General features: G+C 40.5%; 1 protein-coding gene across 11 annotated transcripts in view; it reads right to left on the bottom strand.

The window, feature by feature from the left end:
* MDM4 (MDM4 regulator of p53) overlaps nucleotides 1-14,009 on the bottom strand; it is a 66,409-nt gene extending 52,400 nt beyond the window's left edge. For 10 of the 11 annotated variants that reach the window (XR_005385570.1, XR_005385571.1, XR_005385569.1 and 7 more), the window contains exon 1: nucleotides 13,868-14,009. The gene's annotated coding sequence lies outside the window, so the exon portion shown is untranslated. Of the gene's footprint in view, nucleotides 1-13,274; nucleotides 13,417-13,867 lie in introns of those variants that run through there. The other variant, XM_038585990.1, reaches the window with a different exon arrangement.
* Nucleotides 14,010-19,818: the final 5,809 nt, after the last annotated feature.

Here is a 19,818-nt window from a genome sequence, read left to right as displayed (position 1 = left end):
CTTTTATGAAAACTTAATTTTAATAAAATCAAATTTATATTTATCATCTCTTTTTCAGCCAATGACCTGATTTAAGCAATCTTTCATTCCTCAAGGTCTCATATTCACCTCACATACTAAAATTTGTGAGTGTGTATGGTAAAAGGATAACATTTTTAAAATGACATTTAAATTCTTTTTTTTTTTTTTTAAGATTTTATTTATTTGGGATCCCTGGGTGGCACAGCGGTTTAGCGCCTGCCTTTGGCCCGGGGCGAGATCCTGGAGACCCGGGATCGAATCCCACATCGGGCTCCTGTGTATGGAGCCTGCTTCTCCCTCTGCCTATGTCTCTGCCTCTCTCTCTCTCTCTCTCTCTCTCTCTCATAAATAAATAAATAAAATAAAAACTGAGCTGCTTTAAAAAAAAAAAGATTTTATTTATTTATTCATGATAGACACAGAGAGAGAGGCAGAAACACAGGCAGAAAAAAAAAAAAGAAAAAAGAAACAGGCAGAGGGAGAAGCAGGCTCCATGCAGGGAGCCCGACATGGGACTTGATCACGGGACTCCAGGATCACACCCTGGGCTGCAGGCGGCGCTAAACCGCTGCGCAACCGGGGCTGCCCGACATTTAAATTCTTAATCCATCTGTAGTGGACTTTTTTTTTAGAAATCTATTTTACTCTTCTTCCCTATAGGGAGCCATTTTTTTCCAGCTCAATTTATTGAACATGCCTCTTTCCTGATTGCCAGCCATCTCTGCTGTATATCAAATTTTCCTTAAATACATGAGTGTTTATGAGTTCCCTGTTCTATTCCACTGATCTCGCCCCCTTCACATACCCATTGATCTATGTTTATTCAATTTAAAAGTCTTCATTCCTATCTTATGAGTCTTACTAACCAGCAAAGCAAGTTTTCTCTTCCCTATTCTTTTTAAGAAGTGACCAGCTATTCTTGGCCCCCTAACTTTAAGTTTCAATTTTAATTCCAATATAGTTAACACAGTGTTCTTTTAGTTTCAGGTATACAATATAATGATTCAACAATTCTTTACATTAATCAGTAATGTAAATTACATTAATGCTCATCATGTAAGTGTACTTTTTAATGCCGATCACATATTTCACCCATCCCCCACCCACTTTTCCTCTGGTAACCATCAATTTGTTCTCTTTAACGGTCTGTTTTCTTAGTTTGTCTTTTTATCCTTTGCTCTTTATATTGTTTCTTTAATACCACATGAGTGAAATCATATGGCATTTGTCTTTCCTCTTATTTTGCTTACCATTAAGCTCTGGATCCATCCACGCTGTTGCAAATGGCAAGATTTCCCTTCTCTTTTATAACTGAATAACATTCCAACATACTGTGCTTATATGCCAATCTTTTTTATCCATTTATCTATCAATAGACACTTGGGCTGCTTCCATAATTTGGCTATTGTAAATAATGCTGCAATGAACAGGGGGTATGTAGCCCTTTGAATTAGTGTTTTGTATTTTGGGGGTAAATACCCTGTAGTGCAATTACTGGATCATAGGGTAATCCTATTTACAACATTTTGAGGACCCTCCACACCGTTTGCCAAATGGCTGCACCAGTTACATTCCTGGTCCTCTATCTCTTCCATATAAATGTTAGTATCATCTTTATCAAGTTCCATAAAAATCCCTGTTGGGATTTTAGATGAAATTACCTTTATATACAGATCAAATGGTTTTCTAATCACTAACAACATATATTTCTCTACTTATTAAAGACTTATTTAATTTCTTTTAGTAAAATTTTACAATTTTCCCTTTAGAAAGCTAACACACTTGTGTCAGAATAATTTCTAAAGTTGAGGGGCGCCTGGGTAGCTCAGTCAATTAAGCATCTGCCTTCAGTTCAGATCGTGATCCCAGGGTCCTGGGATGGAGCCCCAAGCTGGCCTCCCTGCTCAGCCGTAAGCCTGCTTCTCCCTCTCCCTCTGCCACTCCCCCCCCCCCCTTGTGCTCTCTCTCTCTCAAATAAATAAAATTTTCTAAAGTTGATATTCTGCTACTACTGTGATACCTTCTCTTTTCATTATGATTTTAGTAGTTTTTGCATATATACAGAAATACAGATGACTCCTTAATGGTCTATCCAGTCACCTAAATTTACATAATTATTTCTAATAATTTGTAGATGCTTCAGTTTTCTATGTAAAGGATTATATCATATGCAGATAAAATCTTATTCCTTCCTTTCCAATCCTTGCCCTCCTCTAATGTCTTTTTTACTGCTTAGGACTGTTAACACAATGTCAAACACACACAGTATTAGTGGGTATCTTTGTCTCTAATTTTAAAGGAAATGATTCTAATGTTTCCTTATGTTTACTGTTTTTTTTTTAATGTTTATTGTTCTTTAACAGTTACTCTTTACCTGTTTAGAAGGGTTTCTTTTCGGGATCCCTGGGTGGCGCAGTGGTTTAGCGCCTGCCTTTGGCCCAGGGCGCGATCCTGGAGACCCGGGATCGAATCCCACATCAGGCTCCCGGTGCATGGAGCCTGCTTCTCCCTCTGCCTGTGTCTCTGCCTCTCTCTCTCTCTCTCTCTGTGACTATCATAAATAAATAAAAATTAAAAAAAAAAAAAGAAGGGTTTCTTTTCATCCTCATTAACTAAAAACATACCATGAATAAGTAATTTATAAAATATTCTTTCTGAATCTATTGAAATGATTGATTTTTATCTTATCAGTGAATGTTTTGAAATGATTATGATTTTTTTCTTTTAATCTATTAATACAGTGACTTTTGAATTTTTTTAAAAATTTATAAATTTTTTGTAAATTTATAAATTATTATAAATAATACTTATTTATTCATGAGAGAAACAGAGAGAGAAGCAGAGACACAGGCAGAGGGAGAAGCAGGCTCCTCGGAGAGCCCGATATGGGACTTGATCCCAGCACTCCGGGATCATGCCCTGAGCGGAAGACAGACACTCAACCACTGAGTTACCCAGGCATCCCGACTTTTGATTTTCATTTATGAATTTTCTAATATTAAATCTTATACACCTGAGATAAACCAAACTTGGTTGGGGGTATTATTTTTTGTACACGGCTGGTTCTGACTTGCTACTTTTAGGTTATAAAGTCTACTATTAGAGAGTGAAATGGGCCTACAATTTTCCATGGTCAAGTTTTTGTCTAGTTTGACTATGAGGGCTGGCCAACCTAATAGAATTAACTTTTGAATAATCCCTATTTTTTTCTACTGGCACGGAAAAAAATTCTAAAAAACCGAGATGTTTTGATCCTTACATTGGTAGACTGACTTCACCTCTGAAACATAAAACTCAGTGTTTTCTTTGTGGGAAGATTTTTGTCTTAAGATTTCTTTTTTTTAGGGCAGTCTGGGTGGCTCAGTGGTTTAGCACCTGCCTTCAGCGTGGGGCGTGATCCTGGAGTCCGGGGATCGAGTCCCATGTCAAGCTCCCTGCATGGAGCCTGCTTCTCCCTCTGCCTCTCTCTCTCTCTCTGTCTCTCATGAATAAATAAAACCTTAAAAAAACATATTTTTTTTCATAAAGATTTATTTATTCATCAGAGACACACAGAGAAAGAAGCAGAAACATAGGCAGAGGGAGAAGAATCTCTCCTCGGGGAGCCTGATGCGGACTCGATCCCCCAGATCCCAGGATCACACACTGAGCCAAAGGCAGATGCTCAACCACTGAGCCACCCAGGCATCCCTTTTTTTAAGATTTTGAGAGTGTGAGAGTGCACAAGCAGCAGGGAGGGACAGAGGGAGAAGCAGACTCCCTGCTGAGCAGGGAAACCAATGCTGAACTTGATCCCAGGACCTCATGACCTGAGCTGAAGGCAGACACTTAACCTACTGAGCCACCCAGGTGTCACATGGAATGATTTTTAATTATTTTTAATTTAATAAATTTAAGGTTATTCGAGGTTTTTATTTTTTCTTCCATTTGTGTAAGTTTTCAAAATTACTGGCATATGGTCGATGGTATTCTTTTAATCTGTGTACAGATGCATCTTCCTTTCCATTCCTATCTTATTATGATACAAAAGTTATTTTGTTGATCATTTGCTAACTTCTTAAGTTGGACATCTAGCTTACCCTTTCTAATTTAAATATTTAACTCTATAAATTTCTTCCCCCTTCCATCCCAGCAATATTTTTTAATACAATCGACAGGTTTTGCTATATAAACTTTTATTATTCAGCTGTAGGTATTTTTCAATTTCCTTAATATTTTTAAATCCATGAGCTGGATAGCTGTGCGTATGCATACTGTATTTTCTAAATGTTTTTGTGATTAACTCCTAATTTAACAGCACTGTGGGGAGATACCATTCTCTGTAACACCTGTTCTTTGAAATTTTCAAGGCTTTCACTTGGCCTAAGTGGTGATCAATCCTATAATGTATGCTTGCAAAACTCTATGTTCGTTAAGTTAAGCCTGTTGGCTTTTTACAATCTTGTATATCTACTAATTTAATGTGACCTACAAATAATTAAGAGAGATATAATGAAATCTTCCACTATAATGGTGGATTTGTCCATTTATCCCAGTGTAGTTCTCTACCAATTTTGCATCATCTATTTTAAGGACTTTTCATCAGAGACTTATGTGCTTGAAATTGATTGCTATATCTTCTTGGTGAATTGACATCTTATTATTATTATACCATCATTATATAGTGATTCTTTCCATCCCAAGATGTTCAGTCCTAAAACACATTTTCGCTAATATTAGTAAGGTCATGCCAGCCTTCTTTTAGTATCCAGGTATGTATTTTCTCAACTTTTACTTTCTATTTTTACATGCCCTTAAACTTTTGGTGTGTCCCTTGTAAAATACATGTATCTGGGGCAGCCCTGGTGGCGCAGCGATTTGGCGCCGCCTGCAGCTCAGGGTGTGATCTTGGAGACCCAGGATCAAGTCCCACGTCAGGCTCCCTGCATGGAGCCTGCTTCTCCCTCTGCCTGTGTCTCTGCCTCTCTCTGTGTGTCTCTCATGAATAAATAAATACATACATACATAAATGTATCTGGACTTTGGATTTTTTCATCCAATTTGTCAGTTTTTACCTTTAACTAGTAAATTTAGTCCATTCACTCTAATTAATACATATGGATCGTTTTTACCATCTTGACTTAGCATTCTTGTTTGTTCTACTCTTCCTATGCTTAATATGTTACTACCTTTCTGAAAAATTCTATCTCCATCTCCTTGCTAATAAGAACTTAGCATGACATCTGGACTTTAAATTCTTAGATATATTTTTCTTTTCTTTTTTTTTGTCTCAGCCTTTACAATAAATATCAAGGAATTATAATCCCCCTTACTTCCTAGATCTCTTGTAACATTTTCTAGATTTGAAACTCTTAGTACTTCATCCAGAACTGGGTTCAATATGGGTCTCTGTATGGCAGGGCTTCTAAGACTTCATACACCTGAGAATATTTTTATCATCCCGTCCTTCTTAAATGAATGCAGTTGGGTATAAAATTGTAAATTTCCCTTCAAAATTCTGTAAACACTTGTTTTCTTGCATTTAATGATGCTGTTCAAAACTCTGGCATCAATTTTTATTCCTTGTAGTAATCTGTTCTCTCTCTGAGGCTTGTTTTGCTTTGTTACTCTTAAATTTCAGTATAATGTTCCTGGAAGCAAATTTTCCCTGATCTCTCATCTTTAGTCTTCCAAGGAAACTTTCTTCCTGAGGACATTTATTTTTCTTATTCTTTTTTTCTTTAAGATTTATTTTAGAGAGAAAATGCACAAAAGCACATGGGGAGGGGCCAACGGAGAGAGAGAATCTCAAGCAGACTCCCTGTCCAGCAGGGGCTCCATCTTACAACCTTGAGATCATAACCTGAAATCAAGGCTCAGATGTTTAACCAATCCAGCCACCCAGGCACCCCCCCCCCTTTTTTTAACTCTAAAAGAGAACTGTTTTTCACATTATTTCTTCAAGCATGTTCTCCTTTATTTAAATAAAATATTTATTAAATATATATTTTTTAATATTTTTAAAATCTAGGCTCCACAACCAATGTGGGGCTTGAACTCATAATCAAGAGATCAAGAGTCACATGCTCCAACAGCTGAGCCAGTCAGGTGCCCCTCCTTTTTCATTTTTGAGATTCCTATTATTTAGGGGTGCTGGGCTGACTCAGTGGAGCATGCAATCTGATCTTGGGAGTTGCAAATCTGAGCCCCATGTTGGGTGCAGAGATTACTTAAAAATGAAATCTTTAAAAAATAGAGTTAAAAATTAAAAAATGAAATTTAACAAAAAGATTCCTATTATTTAGATGTGAGTACTTCCCATCTATTTTCCTTACCTTTCAGCTTTTCCTTTTTATCCTTTTTTTTTTATCCTTTTCTTTTTTTTAATTCTAGATTTTCTCAATCTGGAGTTCTAATCCATTCTTCAATTGTATCCATACTGAGGCTTGGCCTCAGTGGAAATACTGTATTTCAATCATTGCATTTTTCAACCCTAAGATTTCAGCTCGGTTCTCTCAGTCACAGCTTATTCTTATTTCAAGTTGTTAAGATGTTGTTTCTTTTACGATAATTATCAGTCTAACTTTAAACTCTAGATCCATCCGTCCTATTATTTTTGTTCCAATAATGTACACATTATTCTTCTTTTCTTAAAATACCTGTGTTCTTCAGCTGTCTTTGCTATTTTCCTAGAGGATAGCAGATACTCTGACAGGCAAACAATATGGGGCAAGACCAGATTCCAGCCCATATTAACTACAGTAAGGTGGAGTAAGGTAGAAAATAAGTACTAGGGGCACCTGGCTGGCTCAGCCAGAACAGTGTGTGACTCTTAATCTCAGGATTATAAATTGAAGCCCCACAGTAAGTATGGAAATTACTCAAAAATAAAATCTTAAAGGAAAAAAAAAATAAAGAACAAGTACAAAAGTAGAAAGCCCCAAGCACCAGAAAAGCACAATCACTCTCCACCCCACACAATCATTACCCAGATCAAAGATTCATCCTTTGTTCCCCAAGGAGAAGCAGCACCATGATAGGATTTAGGGAGACCTAAGGATTTAGAATGTAAGAGAGAAGTGACTAAAGTCAGTCATCACCTATTTTTTTGTCAGCTTCTCACAAGTATACACTTCTGTAATGCCATGATTCACTCTTGAGGAGAGATGGAGTAGGACTCTGGGTCACAAGGATTAAAAAAGGTTAATTCTAAGGTAATGAGACAGGGGAGAAACTAGACCAGTATTCCAACAGTTCCCTCCCTGATGGTTTTAGTCTCCTACAGCCATGTCTGACTGACTCCTGTCCCAGACCAAACACTGCCTCCCCATGCATACATGCACAAGTTCAAAACAGCCCATGTCACCCATCTCTTTCTCACAGCATTCTCTTATTATTAAACTTGCAGGGATGATTTTGAGAGGGAGGAGTTCAGCATCTTACCAGGAACAGGAACTGACTGCTTGGCAGATCTGAAGAATTTAACATCAACAAGGTTTTCCTACTTTGCCTTAACACCTGGTAGAAAGTGTTGTGCCATTAAAAAGACACTGCTTTAAGGGCCATGAAAGTTAAGAGTAGGACACACTATTTGATTGCAAAGCAGAGGAGGAATGAGAGGGAATAGAGACAGGAGTGGAAGGATTTTAAAATGAAAGAAGAGTAGAAAGAATGGGAGAGAAAACATGAGCAAAAGCACTGTTCAAGAACGTATATGAGAAATGAGGTCAGTTGACAAACTCTGAATCCAAAGCAAGATCTTGTCACTTTCCCACTTGGGAGTCTCTTTTGATTACAGCAGGGTTAGGCCTGTTACTTGCTCCTTAAAAGAGGAACCTGAGCCTAAAAGAAGTCAAATAACTTGCCAGAGTCTAGAGCTTATTATTCTTTCTATGCTACCAATGAGCAGTCACATTCGGTAACTCATACCAGAAAGCTAAGGGGCACCTGTGTGGCTCAGTCCGTTAAGCAACTGACTCTTTATTTCAGCTCCAGTCATGATCCCAGGGTTGTAAGATGGAGACCCAAGTCAGGCTCCCTGCTGGGCAGGGAGTCTGAGGATTCTTTCTCCATTGGGATTCTCACTCAATTGGGATTCTCTCTCGCTCTCTCTGCTCCTCCCCCCACAGCCCCATTGCACTCTAAATAAATAAATAAATAAATAAATCCAGAAAGTTGAGTCTTATCTCTCCCTCTTACCATTATCACATCATTGAACCTTATCAATTTTAATTTCTAAATCTTTCAAAACCACCACTTTTCACTTCCATGACTATTTCCCCAAACCAGAAAGTGTTACTTCCAGCACGCATCACTGAAATAGACTTTTAACCGGTCTCTCTAAACTGCTTCAAACAAAATTCCACACTAGAGTTAAAAGGATTAAAAAAATAAAATAAAAAAGCAAACAAATGGGCAGCCCCGGTGGCTCAGCGGTTTAGCGCCACCTTCAGTCCAGGGCGTGATCCTGGAGACCCAGGATTGAGTCCCATGTTGAGCTCCCTGCGTGGAGCCTGCTTCTCCCTCTGCCTCTGCCTCTGCCTGTGTGTGTGTGTGTGTGTGTGTGTGTGTGTGTGTGTCTTTCATGAATAAATATATAAAATCTTAAAAAAAAAAAAAAAGGCAAACACCTAATCCTACAGTGCCAGGCCCTGCTCTAAAGCTTGCTACTGCTATAAACACAGAATCTAGCCCTATTCTTGCCAGTCTTTCCTCTGGTACCTCATGTTCTTCTCCATGTTCCCTGCACCTCACCAACTGATCTTTTAGTTTCTCAGAGCATTTACTTCCTGTTTCAGGGCTTTTGCACATACTGCTCCTTCATTTGTAGCACTGTGAATTCCATGCAAGACTGACTCATCTGAGACCTTCTAGTCTCAGATTAAATATCACCTCAACAACCATTAATAGATGATAAACCTTTTAAAAGACTGGGGGATGGGGGGGGGACCTTAAAACACAAAGACGACTGAGTATACCTGACCACTAACAAAACTCTCTAAAAGAGACAGTCATTCACACATCATGCACTTCCTGATATGAACCAACAGGAAGCACTCAGAACCTCCTATGAAGTATTCTTGACAATAAAACAACTAACCAAGCTTCTACATCTAACTACTTGTTTGTAGGAAAAATGGATAAAGGAATAAATAATACCAAAAGCAAACAATTAGCCAAACCCAGAATGTAGGAAATCTCAGAACATAGGGATTTCAGATGGGGGGAGGGGTATGGCTAAGTAGGCAGACGTACTTAGGCTAAAAAACAAACACAATTGAGCATTTGGACCTTATTCATTCAAGTCCTGATTCAAAGAAACCATCTATAAATTCCATTTTTCTCTAAACAATCCTAAAATTTTAAATTATATACTAGATAGTAGATATAAAGAAGTGTTAATTGTAGTAAAAAGGCACGGTGGTAATTTTTTTTTAAATCCTGACCTAAGGGACAGCTGGGTGGCTCAGCGGTTTAGCCCCTGCCCTCAGCCCAGAGCATGATCCTGGAGTCCCGGGATGGAGTCCCACGTTGGGCTCCCTGCATAGAGCCTGCTTCTCCCTCTGCCTATGTCTCTGGTTCTCTCTGTGGGTCTCTCATGAATAAACAAAATCTTTAAAAAAATATTTCCATTAAAAAGTTAGAAAAAATACTGAATTAAAACAATAGTCTTTACTTTATTGAATGGCATACACCAAATAGAAAGAAATCACAAAAATTCCATTTATCTACTGTATCTTGAAAAAATTGGTACTCTTAGAAAATACTTGTTACAAAAAAAGAATCTACATTATTAATTGGAACTGCTTTGGCTCTCCGGAAAGGTTTCTTTCCAGCTAATAATAAACCTCAGAGATGAGCATAAAAAGCTGAAAAGAATTTGCCTACTTTTAAATAAATGAGGGTGGGGCAGCCCAGGTGGCTCAGCAGTTTAGTGCCACCTTCAACCCAGGTTGTGATCCTGGAATCCCAGGATCGAGTCCCATGTCAGGCTCCCTGCATGGAGCCTGCTTCTCCCTCTGCCTGTGTCTCTGCCTCTATCTTTCTCTGTGTCTCTCATGAATAAATAAAATCTTTAAAAATAAATAAATGAGGGAAAAAAGTTCTTTTAAAAAAAAAAAAGATTTTATTTATTCATTCATGAGAAACACAGAGGGGGAGAGGAGGGCAGAGACTCAGGCAGAGGGAGAAGCAGGCTCTAGGCAGGGAGCCCAACGTCGGATCCCGGGACTCCAGGATCACGCCCTGGGCTGAGGGCAGGGGCTAAACCGCTGAGCCACCCAGGGATCCCGGGAAGAAAGTTCTTTTTGCAGCTTTCTTGCTTTCAAAAAAACTCTCCCTGGAACAAACTGATGGTTGCCAGAAAGGAGGAGATAGAAGGACAGGCAAAATGGGTGAAGGAATGGGAGATACAGGCTTCTGGTTATGGAATGAGTAAGTCACAAGGATAAAAGGTACAACACAGGGAATACAGTCAATGGTATTGTACTAGCGTTGTAGAGTGACAGATGGTAGTAGCTGCACTTGTGGTGAGCACAGCATAATGTATAGAGCTGTCAAATCACTACACTGTATACACCTAAAATGAATGCGACATCGTGTGTTTATACTTCAACTTAAAAAACAAACAAACAAAAACCCAAAAGGACTTCCTCAAGAGAGATGGGTTTATTGACAGAGAAGCCACGGGGTGCCTGCATGGCTCAGTCGGTTAAGCACCTGTCTTTGGCTCAAGTCATGATCTCAGGGTCCTCAGAGTGAGCCCTACAGAGGGCTCCCTGCTTAGCGGGGAGTCGGCTTCTCCCTTTCCCTCTACCCCTCCCTCTTGTTCTAATAAATAAAATGCAGGAAAAAAAGAAAGAAAAGAAAGGAAAGCAAGAAAGAAGGAGAGAGAGAGAAGTCAATTCCACCACTTCATTCCACAACACAACAGAACTAAGGGTATCCCAGGGCAGGCCAAAGTACTCTGGTTTTTCAGTGCATTTGAAGACTGAAGAACTACTGCACATGGGCCAGTAGAGCTGACTCAGGGAGCACTTCCATTTCCATATTCTCACTCCCCTCACTGGGTATGTGTGCATGAGCTTATACATCTGGACCTGTCTCCAACTTACAATGCCCACTGTGATGAATGATGACTCAGTTTCTTGAATGCGTCAAGCCCTTTTACTACTCACCTCCTAGGCATTTTTTGTACTGAAATTCTCAAACTACAAGTTGCACCCCAGTGAGTCATTACTGATCCCCTCCACTAATGAAATAGTACAGAAAATAAAAGTAACAAAGCTTTGTTCTGTGAAACCTGTTTCTGTTATTGAAAATAACCAACACAACACAGTTAAGCACCCTGGTATCAGGCACTCTTTAAAGCACTTTTTTGCAATGACTCATTTAATCTTTATAAAAATCCTATTAGGTAGATATATCATTGTCCTCATTTTCAAGGGGGAAACTGAGGTAGAGAGGAAGATAATTTCCTCAAAATCATGGTCTTAGAGTCCAAGAACCCTGGCTGCAGAACCAGAGTTCTTAACCATCCCCCCTCCTATGTGTCTAGGTCACAATATAAAACTTATTTTTACTGGGAGTCATGGTTTAAAAAGTTTGAAATCCACTGCCAATGGACTCAGATAATATCAGACACCTGTCCTTTCTCCTCTTCTGTGACCTACTCTCTATTATTGAAAATTCTTATTCTTCTACCTAGGTCAAAAGTCACTTCCTTGTTCAAGGCTGACACTCCCAGGGAAGCTGATGACACTAGAGCCCCTCTATTACCACTTACCACATTATATTTGTGCTTCTGTGTCCTCTACTGGACTGAAATCAGACAACAGTTTATTCGTCTCTCAGTGATAATGGAAGACTGGTTTTACCATCATTTAGTCCAAAAGACTCCTATGCTTCATCTCCAAATTTCTACCTTTGAAAACAAGTGTGATTTTAAGACAAATCAAAAACTTGTCAGAAGGTAGCAGAATTAATCACTCTTAATTCTGGGATCCCTGGGTGGCGCAGCGGTTTGGCGCCTGCCTTTGGCCCAGGGCATGATCCTGGAGACCCGGGATCGAATCCCACGTCGGGCTCCCGGTGCATGGAGCCTGCTTCTCCCTCTGCCTATGTCTCTGCTTCTCTGTGTGTGTGTGTGTGTGTGTGTGTGTGACTATCATAAATAAATAAAAATTTTTTAAAAATCATTCTTAATTCTTTAAAGCCCTAAGGACCTCTACTAAACACTACTGTCTGATTCTTTCAACTATATACCTGAGGGCAATAAAAACAACTTTAAAAAAATAAAACTACTGTACTATTCAGACGTTGTTTTAGTTCTTACCAAGTCAGCTACACATATACAAGGTAAAATGTGTATGCAGCAAGAGCATACTCCAGCACAGTGTGCAGAACATTACGCCAGGAACAACCTAAAACTCCCATCAGTAGGGAACTGGCTGGCGAAACTGTTGTACAACCCTCTAAAACAGTACCGTGGCAAGTGTTTAAACGAAAGTATTATATGTCTATTTGATGGAAAGTCCCTGATACTATCTGAAAAACTTAAGGCGCATCGCAATGCATACAAAATGATCTTACTGTTTAAAAATATGAGTACTGGGGGATCCCTGGGCGGCTCGGCGGATTAGCGCCTGCCTTCGGCCCGGGGTGTGATCCTGGAGTCTCGGGATCGAGTCCCACGTTGGGCTCCCTGCATGGAGCCTGCTTCTCCTTCTGCCTGTGTCTCTGCCTCTCTCTCTGTGTCGTGAATAAATAAATAAACAAAAATTTTTAAAAATGTACATCTAAAAATATGACTACCGACCGGGACGCCTGGGTGGCTCAGCGGTTGGGCCGCTGCCTTCCGTTGGGGGGGGTGATTCCAGGTTCAGGGATCCAGTCCCACATCAGGCTCCCCGCCGGGAGCCCGCTTCTCCCGCTGCCTATATCTCCGCCTCTCTGCCTCTCGTGAATAAATAAATGTCTTTAAAAAAGTAACAAATTAAAAAAAAAAAAAAGTAAAAATAAAAACATGAGAACCGTAGGGGAAAAGTCAGGAAGGATGTTATGAAGCCATCATGGACAGCCAGCCTGAGAAGAGAACCGGCTAGAGTTGGCCAAGAGCCAGCCAAACTTTACACGCTTCTGGACCACGTGCGTTTTCTCACTTGAGATACACGCCTGCTTCTTCTTTTTTTTTTTTTAATAAACCACAAAAATGTGTGATCCTGCCCCGCACGGTGAGAAACGAAAATACTGTGACATAAATACTTCTAAGTTACCTTCTCCGTTGTCAGGGAGGGAGGGAGGAGGGAGGAGCCAAAACCTAAGCGGCGGCGATGCGGGACACTTGGCACCGAGGATGCACGCGCTCGGAGCTGCCCGGCCGGCACCAGCGCCTTCCCGACGGCGCGGAGGGGGCAGCAGCAGGGTCTACGGGTGCCGCTTTAACGGGGCGGGGGTCTCGGAATTCAGGGCGCACAAGAACCAGCGGGAAGGTGCGCGGCTGGAGGCACAGACGCCCGAGCCCCGTCCGCGGAGGTCCTGCTGGGCGGGCCTGGGTGTGGCCCCAAACAGGCCCCATCACTCAAGCTCTCAAGCGCCCCCGCCGCGACGGCGCGCGGCCCCGCAGTCTGCAGCCGCTTCTCGCCTCGGGGCCGGCCCTGTGCCTCCGCCCCCCACGCTGCGTCCCGCTAAGCATCCGCCGCCGACCATCTCGACCCTGGGCTGTACCCGGCGGCGGGACTCCACCTCCATTTTTACCTTCCGCGGGGCCCCACCGCACAACCCTCCACCCCCGGCTCCCCCGCCCCGCCCGCTCCCCTCCCCCCCCCCCTCCCCCCCCCCCGCGGCCGCCGAGACCCTAGAGCCACACCTCACGGCCGCTCCATGAGTCGCTCCCCCGCCGAGCCCGGGGCGGGGGGAGGGGGCGCCAGTCACAGGCCCCGAGGCCTCCGCGACATTTTGAAACGGCGAGCAGTGAGGGCGCAACTTCCGGTCTGCGGAAGCCGTCCCCTCCCACGGGCTTCCGGTGAGGGGGCCTCCGGGAACCATAGAGGCTCCACTGGAGGGCTAGAGAGGTAGGAGAGACTGACCTGCCCCTACCATAGAGGGGAGCCCAAGCCGGGGAGAGAGTCGCTTCCCGTCTGCGCCTCGGAGCTGGCGTCCTGCGCTCCCCGGAGGCGGTGGCTTGCGGGGGCGAACAGCTCGCCGGGACCGGACTGGACGCGAGTAGCGAGGCACGTGATAAATGCTGAAAGCGGTGCGAAGAACCAGAGGTCGCCGCGGTCTGAACAAGTACTTGTTTGTCCCGTTTAAGATGCGGCCCCCGGACTGGGCACGGGCCCGCGCCAAGGAAAAGGGGGCGATGACCTCCCCGACTCTGCACCCTGCGCCTTGCCCTTGCTCTGCTTCTGGCATCGTCTTCCGCGTAGCTCGGAGACCTAAGCTTCTTGCAAATGAACTGAAGGACTAATGCCCTTTCCACAGTTGCTCCCAAAGAGCTTGAAGTCAGCAACCACCTGTCTCAAAAAAATAGAGGGGGGGGGAGGGGCTTTTTTTTTTTTTTTTGCTGAGCTGAGCCACTCTCGACTGCTTCTCTCTTTTTCGTGCAATTAATATTAAGTGTTTTTTGTTGTTGTTGTTGTTGTTTTAATTCCCAAGCAATAATTTGTATCTTTTAAAATAGTATCCAGTTAGCTTGAGTCTCTTCTCCTGTCTCCTGGACTCTTGGAATTATGATCCTGTCCGGCAACTCCTTGTGTTTAAGGCCAACAAACACTTGTTGAAAACCTACTGTGTGCCAAGCACCAAACCTAGAAGATTCCAAAGCAAATAACCCCCTGGAATCTGTCTAGTGGAAGAATCAGTCCAGATAAAAAGAATGTGGTAAGTGCAGTGAACTTTGCCTGGAAGGTCAGGAGGTCAGCCCCTTTTTTTTTTTTTTTTTTTTTTTACTTTTTGCCCTTTGAAATCAACATATTTAACTTGTCTTTATCAAAAGTCACGTGGTTTAAAATAGAGCTTTTCCCCCTCATGGTTGACACTGACTCGTGATGAATAACTCATCTTCCAATGTTGTTCTTAAGCCACTAATTATACCACCTAATGATAGTCAATACCTGGCAACATTCGCTCTCCTTTCCCAAGGAGTTCACAAAACTTCACCAAGTGACTCGCTCTAATGAAAATAAACTGTGACTTGAGCATTTCTTCTCCTTATCAAGTGACCTGGATGAGGGAAGAAAATGAAATCAGCTTAACAAGCTCATAACTGACTCAGTGATCACCACTTCCTTCTCGAAGAACTGTATTCAAAAACCATTTATTTAATAAAGAGACAGGAAATCTGAGTTTAGCCTAGTTATTTCTAGAAACCAGAAAGCTATGCAGTTCTTCAGTTTCCCCAGTCTGTAAATAAAAGGGCTAAATCAGATTTTTTCTCGAGCCCCTCAGAGTTCTAAAGGAACTAGAAGTCAGTGTTACTGATCTTAGCCTTTCTTTAAAAATTATAATGAACTACTTCACATATACAAAAGGGTATAAAGAAGAATATAATCTTTTCCTCACCACTCTCCTCTAAAGAACGATATACTTTACTTATTACGAAAAAGTTTCCAATAGGCCCTTCTCCTATGACATCTAGTTCCTTCAACTCCAAAGGAAACTATCCTGAATTTGGTATTTACCCCGGCCATGCGCTTCTTTAGATTTTTTAGGATTTATATATGTATATATTCCTTAAAAATATCTAAAAATTTTTATAAATGGCACCAAACTGTATGTATTCTACTGCAACTTGCATTTTTTGCTGATCATGGTGAAATTCCGCAATGTTAAATCCTGCATAATTAATTTTCAATATTGTTAGTAATGCTGTATAGTAATAGACTGAATTGTATAATTAATTGTTATATAGCAACTGTCCTTTTCTAGGGCTACCATCACAAAATACCATAGACTGGGTGACTTAATAGAAATGTGTTTTCTCACAGTTCTGGGTGTTAAAAGTACAAGATCAAGGTGTGGCAAATTTGGTTTCCTCTGATACATCTCCTTCGCTTGCACATGGCTGCCTTCTTATTTTGTCTTCACTCCTTGGTCTGTAAATTGTCAGCGTCCTAACCTCTTCTTATAAGGACACCGGCCATAATGGATTAGGGCCCACCCATATGACTTCATTTTATCTTAATCACTCCTATAAAAGAAAGGCTTGCCTCCAAATGGAGTCTCATTCTAAGATGCTTGGGGTTAGGACTTCAATTTAGTAATCTGGAGGTAGGGGGGACACAATCCACCCCATAATAGTAATGACTGCATCACAATTTTTATTCATCGCCTCCATTCATGAATAGGTGTTTCCAGTTGTTTGCTGTTACAAACAATGCTGCCATGGACATTTCTTGTAGTTGTGCATTCTAGGGAGTAGAATCACTGTGTCACAAACACATTATCAGCACTACCAGATCATAGTACAGTGCTCTCCGAAGTGGTTGTAGAAGTATACGCTCCTGATGGGTGTGTATACGATTCAATTGCTCACATTGTCAACAATAGCCAAACTTTGGAAAAAGTCTGTATGTCCATCAACTGATGAATGGATAAAGAAGATGCGATATGGGGCACCCGGGTGGCTCAGTGGTTGAGCCTCTGCCTTTGGCTCAGGTCGTGATCCCAGGGTCCTGCATCGGGCTCCCTGCATGGAGTCTGCTTCTCCTTCTGCCTGTGTCTCTACCTCTTTCTCTAGGTCTCTCATGAGTAAATAAATAAAATCTTAAAAAAAAAAAAAGATGTGATACATACACACACACACGGAAATCAAGCACACACTCAGCCATCAAAAAGAATGAAATCCTGCCATTTGCAGCAACGTGGATGAAACGTGTATTATCCTACGTGAAATAAGTCTGTCAGAGAAAGACAAATACCATGTATCTCACTCATGTGGAATTTAAGAAAGAAAACAGATGAAATATGGGAAGGGAGAAAAGAAAAAGAAGGAAAGGGAAACAAGCCAAAAGAGAGATTAATGATAGAGAACAAACTGAGGGTTGATGGGGAGAGGTGGGTGGCAGATGGGCTAGGTGGGGGATGGGCTAAAGAGGGCACTTGATGTGATGAACATTAGGTGTTGTATGTAAGTGATGGACCACTGAATTCTACTCCTGAAACCAATATCAAGCTATATGTTAACTAATAAATTTAAATAAGAAAAATAAATAAAATATTCTATTGCTCCACATCCAATCCTTGGTATTGTCAGATTACTAAAAAAACAATCCGATAGATGTGAGAATTTCTCATGGTGGTTTGATTTATATGGAGGTTCCATGATTATTAGTACGATTGAGTGTTTTCTCCTATTTATCAACCATGGTTACTCACCTATGAATTGCCCGTCCGTGTCTTTTGCCCATTTTTCTATTGGTTTGTCTTTTCTTTACTGATTTTTGGAGTTCTCTGCCAAATCTGGTTATTAATCCTTCTTGATTATATGTATTATGAATAAATCTTTAAATCTATAACTTGTTTTCACTCTTAATGACTTGATGAACAGAAGTTTTTTAATGAAGTCAGATTTATTATTTTCTTTAGTTTCACTTCCTTTTTTTTTTATTTAAGAAATCCTTCCCTATTTGGAGGTCATAAAGACACTCTCATATATTTTCTCCTAGACGCTCTAAAGATTCACTTTTCACATTTAGGCCTTTGACTCATCTGAAATCGATTTTTGTGCATGTTGTAACATGGAGATGCAATTTTATTTTTTCAATTTGAAAAATAAATGTATGGCTCTACTGAATATAAATGTGAGCCTATCTCTAGTGTCTTGAATTAATCTTTCCTGCCTATTTAACACAATCATTGAAGGTTTTGTAGAAGAGGAATCATTTGAGTAGGATCTTAAAAAAAATGCATAGGATTTAAAGAGGCAGAAATGAGAGAAGTCATTTGAAGAAACATGGCACAAATAATGAGGAAAGGAAAAACACAAGAAATTTAGAAGAGACGGTCTTAAAAAAAAAAAAAAGGAAGAGATGGTCTTAAAACTGAAAATAATCTACTTTGATCAACTTGGTTATAGAGTCAAATGATTGGCATGGTACTGAATCACAGTACCCAGTGTAATATCCACCAGGTACACATGGCTTGAAATGTGGCTACTCCATGTAGAGATGTGTTATAAGTGTAAAATACACACCAGCTTTCAAAGGCTCAGTAGGAAAAAAATACTGTAAAGTATCTCATTAATAATGTTTTATATTGATTACATATGAAAATAGTATTTTGGATATATTGGGTTAAGTAAAATATATAATTAAAATTAATTTCATATGTTTCTTTTTACCTTTTTTAATGTGGCTACTAGAGAATTGTAGATAATAATTGTGGTTTGCATCATATGTATATTGAGACTGGTATGAAATGCCAGCAAAGTAGGCAGGGGCCAGATGCAGAGGACTTTGCTGCTGTAAAAAGTTCCATGTGTCACTCAATAAAGTAGTAGGAGAAAATCAAAGAGTGTTGAGCAAAAGAAAGGCAGTCTAATATACCTAATTTAATGACTAAGCATCCTGTCTGCACACAGCCAATTTTAGAAATCTGTCCATTAGCTCTGGACAGATGATTAATTCTGGCAATGTGATTCTTATAGAGAACATTTGATGTGATAGTCCTTGTCATTGTTTTTAGTGTGCTCCTTTGACTAGTTAAGTGGAACATAAATGAGCCAAACTTTTAATAATTCCCCATTACTTAGGGGATGAAGTGATTCTTTTTGTCTGGAATTAAGTATTGTTAGTTTTCAATATTCTCTACATCTCCCTCCAATCCAGTCAAACATGTTAAGCCTTATATACAGCACATTCACTATCATTAATAATGCTATAGTGCTTATTTGAAAGTTACTAAGAGAGTAGATCTTGAAAGTTGTCATTATAAGAAAAAAAAACTTGTTACTCTGTATGGTAACATGTTAACTAGATTTATTGTGGTGATCATTTTGCAATATATACAAATACGGCATTGATATGTTGTACACCCGATACTAATGTTATATGTCAAGTATACCTTGATTTAAAAATTGTTAAAAATATGTTAAGTGTTGAATTTGTCCTAAAGAAATAATCAGAGATGCATAAAAAGAATTACAGGTAGGGGGATCATCATGGCATTTTAATTGGAAAATACTGCAAATGACATAATGGCTATATGAATTATGGTACAGCCTTAATACACGGATTATTATGTAGCTATTAATAGTCATGTTATAGAGGAAAACAAATTCTTGGAAAAATGGCAAAATAAGCAATTATGAAGTCACAAAGACTTAATGGCAAAGATGTAACAAGACCAGACTACAGATTCTGCTCTTTCTAGCATTCTAACACTATCTATACTTCAACACTTAACATATTTTTAGCAAATTCCTAAAAGTGAAATTTCTGGTCCAGAACAATCACTCCTCAAGTGTTGGAATTAAGCAGATGGGATTAAGGGAGATTCTTTAGAGTCCCACGCTAAACCCCATGGTGAGTAATTCTCAAGGCCAGCCCTGTAGCAGAAGGCAGAGCTCAGATTACTGACGGCTGTGGAAGAGAAGAGCCTCCAATGCTACGATCAATAAAATCTCTCTGCCGGTACGTTCAGCTTCCTGTCTTTCTAGCTTGCAAGGCTTCTGCCCCCAGAGTCATGGCTGGTGACTTCCTCCAGGGTTTTGCGTCACTTAAAACTTACTTGGACGTCTTCAAGGGACATACAGGACAATCACACTGTCCTATCCCTCTGCAGAGTCCTTTCTACCACTCCACACTACACAGTTTAACC

Source organism: Canis lupus, chromosome 38 (genome assembly GCF_011100685.1).
Source record: "Canis lupus familiaris isolate Mischka breed German Shepherd chromosome 38, alternate assembly UU_Cfam_GSD_1.0, whole genome shotgun sequence".
Classification (NCBI taxonomy): Eukaryota; Metazoa; Chordata; class Mammalia; order Carnivora; family Canidae; genus Canis; species Canis lupus.
Note: the sequence above shows the minus strand (reverse complement) of the source record. Positions and strands in the feature narration are given on the sequence as shown.